The sequence below is a fragment of the Populus trichocarpa genome, chromosome 14 (genome assembly GCF_000002775.5).
Source record: "Populus trichocarpa isolate Nisqually-1 chromosome 14, P.trichocarpa_v4.1, whole genome shotgun sequence".
Taxonomy (NCBI): domain Eukaryota; kingdom Viridiplantae; phylum Streptophyta; class Magnoliopsida; order Malpighiales; family Salicaceae; genus Populus; species Populus trichocarpa.
Window position 1 is genome coordinate 15,769,132 of NC_037298.2, and position 4,818 is coordinate 15,773,949.

The window sequence follows — 4,818 nt, forward strand, 5'->3', positions numbered from 1 at the left end:
TGATACAAAGAAAGTCACAATAATGTTTTCTTTTACTATTTATTTTCTTATCATTAATTGTTTATAATTCTTGTAAATATTTGTACTGCAACAGGGACATCACATCAACATGGTGCATAAAATCCCACCTCATGGGACCATACTTTTGCAAAGAACCATGTAGTCACATGTTAGATTACGATGTATTTTGGATGAATAGATGTATTAATCGTATAATTGTCATCTGACACTTTTGTTTAAACTTGCGACAATAACATTACTAGATTAGGGATGTGAACTTATGCTTATGCTAATATGATGTAATGCAATCATAGGTATATGTAAATAAGTTGTTGTATGGCATGTGTATGGAGTACTTTTATATATATATGGAAAAGTCAAATTATACGATGATACGAGTATTGTGCCATGTGAATGGATGAACCTATTGCTAACCTGAAAAGTATTGGGGATATAATGACTTACAAAAAAAAATTACCACCGATTTTGGCTTTGAAAAAGCCGAGTCATTACAACTACTGTGAGAAGCATTGAGAATATGATGGCTTACAAAAAAAGAAAAAAAAATACCATTGATTTTGGCTTTGAATTATTGAGATATTACAGTTGGTATCAGAGCACTTGGTTTGGATCCTGAATATTGATAATAATATTGTTGTTGTGATCTATTTCAGGATGGTGCGCACTCGAAAAGGGACATGAACCGAGCCACCCTCCATAGAAAGGAGGAGTAGAGGCTGAAACGCCTAAGACTGGCAAGATGAGGATCCATTGGATGATATGCTTTTCATGCTTCAGTGAGATGATTTGAACCCTTGCGGGGAAGAACCGCGGAAGCTGAGGATGAGCGGGTACCAAATTGAACGGAAGAGGTACCCCTAGCAGGGGTGAAACAATAGGAAAGAACAGATGCACATCCACTGGCTGTTCCAATGGGGGTGCCCTCGCCTTACGCAGATCCGAGACTTCTAATCCAAATAGTTAAGGCAGTGATGGCAAGCATGACTAGCTTTACAACTTAGGCAGTTCTAGCCACACAGGTTCCACAGGCCACCCCAAGGATTTTCACGACCATAGACAACGTGGTGTTACTTGTGCGGTTGGTCAAAAGTATGAGGGAAATGGGTTGCGAACCATATATGGGGGAGCAAGATGCTAAAATAGCAGGGAGGTGGATCAAAAAAGTGGAGAAGACTATGATCCAGATTAACATACCCGTGGGCTTGCGGGTAAATGATGTCATTCAATTATTATCTGATTGGGCCATGACATGGTGGGAAACCATTCAACTGAGGCATGCAACCAAAACATTGACCTGGAGTGACTTTAAATTGGAGTTTGAGAACCAATTTTATTCCAGGTACCATTTCAAAGTGAAAGAGCAAGAGTTCCTAGCGTTGAGACAGGGTGAGATGACAATGTTGGAGAATGAAAGGAGATTCCATGATCTCTCATTGTTTGCCCCACACTACGTCCCGACCAAAGAGCACATGATTGAGAAGCTGAGAGATGGGTTTCGACCGGAATTGAGGCAAGGATTGATTGCTTTACGATTTAAAACGGTGAGGGAGTTGATTGAGGCGGCATAGGCTTTTAGAAGCTTGCATTAGAGAGGGTCAACAGGGGCATCAAGGAACATGCAAAAAGAGAGGTGAGGATTATTCTACTAGCAGACCGCCGCTTTCGAAAAAGGGAAATAGTGGAATGTTTGAGTTATACAAGAAAAATGGAGCATTAATGGTGCCATTCCACCAACAGCCAAGCAGAAGAATGATGGGTGGACAGACTCCCTCAAGGGCAGACTCTTCAGGAGGGACTGGGGAGCGAAAGAATGTGAACTAACCTCACTGTACGAAGTGTGATCAAAGTCACCTTGAAGACTACTCTGTTTCTCTGTGGCGATGTTTTGTATGTAAATGAAAGGGTCACAGATGGAGAAAATGCCAGTATCTAGGGCAAGGATGCCATTATCTGCGGCAAAAAAGGCCAACAGTCAGTCACCGTGAATAGGCCGGTGAGATCTTCTTATTCAGGGTTCAAATTCTAGCCGAGGAAGGCCAAGGACATAGAATGACAGAACCCTCGGAAGAGTCTTTCACCTAACACATGAAGAGGTTAGGGTTGCATCCGATGTGGTGGCGGTATGCTACTAATGAATAACTTTAATGTGCATGAGTTGTTTGATCCGGGTGCCACCCACTCATTTATTACTAAGAGAATTGTCATCAAATTAAGAAAGGGAGTGAAAGTAATAGAAAAATGGTTCATAATTGGGACTTCGATGGGAAATAGGGTAGAAACAAATAGTATGTACGTGGGGGCAGGGGTTAGTCTAGCTAGGTATGAAGCAGAAGTAGACCTAATACCCTTAGAATTACATGATTTTGATATAAACCTAGGCATGGATTGCCTGAGTAAGTACAAGGCCTTGATAGACTACTATACTAAAACTGTTATGTTCCAAATACCTGAGGGTAGGAGGATGGTCTTCGAAGGAGAAAGGGTTATCAACCCAATCAACCTAGTATCAGTTGTAACTGCCAGGAAATTGCTGAGAAAAGGATGTATGGGATACCTCACATACATCTTTAACTCTGATAGAGAAACTCTATTCCTGTAGTAAAGGAATTTCCAGACATGTTTCCCGAAGAACTGTCAGGACTACCCTCAGAACGAGAAGTAGAAGTGTCTACAAACATCTTCCTAGAGGTATCGCCCATAGCCTAACCTCCATATCGAATGGCTCCGGCAGAATTGAACGAGTTAAAGACTCAAGTACATGAATTGCTAGACAAGGGGTTTATATGGCCTAGTAATTCACAGACTTTGTATTGACCACTGTTAGTTAAACAAGATAACAATGAAAAGTAAGTACCCATTGCCGTGGATAGATGACCTATTTGGCAAACTAAAAGGAACTAGAGTATTCTCAAAGATAGATTTGAGGTCAAGATACTATCAAGTGAAGATTAAGGAATCAGATATACCAAAGACCACATTTCTAACTCGTTACAAGCACTACGAGTTTTTGGTGTTATCGTTTGGGTTGACTAATGCTCCGACCCTTTTCATGGATTTGATGAACCAGATTTTCCAATCATACCTGGATAAGTACGTGGTGGTGTTTATTGATGATGTCTTGGTCTACTGAAATTCCTTTGAGGAACATGAGAGACATTTAAGACAAGTACTACAGAGTCTTAGAAACCACCAATTATATGCTAAACTAAACAAGTGTGAGTTATGGTTGGAAAGAGTAATGTTTCTAGGACATGTCATTTCTGCTGAAGGTGTCTTTGTAAACCTCTAGAAGGTCGAAGTAGTCTTGAAGTGGGAGAGACTGACTTTAGTAATTGAAATACGTAGTTTCCTAAGACTTGCAGGATACTATAGAAGATTCATTGAAGAGTTTTCCTTGATTGTAGTCCCCTTAACATAGTTAACTAGGGAGGATAAAAAGTGGATGTGGTCGAAAGAATGTGAAGACAACTTCAAAAAGTTAAAGAGAAGGAGGCTCACCACCGCCCTAGTGTTGACACTTCCCTTAGGAACCAAAGGTTTTGTGGTTTACAATGATGCCTCAAGGAAATGGTTAGGGTGCGTCTTAATGCAACATGAGAAGGTGATTGCCTATGCATCAAGACAGTTAAAGTCTCATGAAGAGAATTATCTGGTGCACATCCTAGAGTTAGCCACTGTGGTATTCACCTTGAGAATATGGAGACATTACATGTATGGGCCTCGAACCCAATTCTTGTAAACCCTCAGATAAAATAATCTCATCTTGATTTAGTAAAATAAAATTAAATACAATGGATGTGGAGAAATGATTAAATTGAACAAATTAATTGGAATAAAAGAGAAGTTATTTAATGAGAGGGGTGAAATTGAAAACAATAATAAAGGAGTGAGGAGTTAGTAAGAGAAAAAGAAGTAATGGGGTCAATGTATTAATAAAAGGAATGGTGGGGTCAATGTGAAAATAGAAGTAAGTATGAGGAGGTAAGATGCAAATAAGGAAAGAACATAATTATAAATAAGAAAAAATCTCTAGAAATTCCTAAAATAATGGATGGCCAAGGAGAGGAAGAAAGAGGAGAGAAAAAAATTGAGAGGAAACCTTGTAAATTCATCCTTTGAATCCAAAGAAAAGTGAGAGTAAGTGAGCTAAGAGTGCTTCAAGTAAGGTTTAGGAAGAAAACTTTGAGAAAACCTAGAGAATTTATTAGTGAAAAGGGAAGGGTTAGAAGAAGGAAGGAAGGGGAAGAAGAAAAGTGATTGTTCTCAATCTCTTGACTCATTTTCCTTGTAATAGAAGGTAACAAGCTCTTATTAAGTTACTTAAATTTGTTTGTGTTTTCTCTAAATAATTGAGATTTTAGAATACCTTAGTATAGGTTTAAGAATTTTGTTAAATAATAATAGGTAGAGGCATTTTGTGTTTATAGTGGCTGGAAATGATGAAAAAATGCATGGAAACAAATTTATACTTGTCGAACTTAGAAATCAAAACTGGACAGGTTGTCTCTCAATATCTCTACTAAGATTTGAACCCTAAAATGACAGAATTTGAGATAATTTCCTTCATGAAAGATGTAGACATATATGTTACCTTTGAAATGAAATTGACCTCGCTTAATTTGGAGTGATAAAACACTAAATATAGAAGCAAAACCGAAGATACATCAAAACCAGGAATCAGCAGGACAAATTTTTGGGTTTGTGAAATTTGTGAATGTAGGCATGTATATGGAACAATTGGGTATATTAATCTTCACAAAAGTTGTAGACCCATGTTTTAGCGTTCTAAAGAATTAA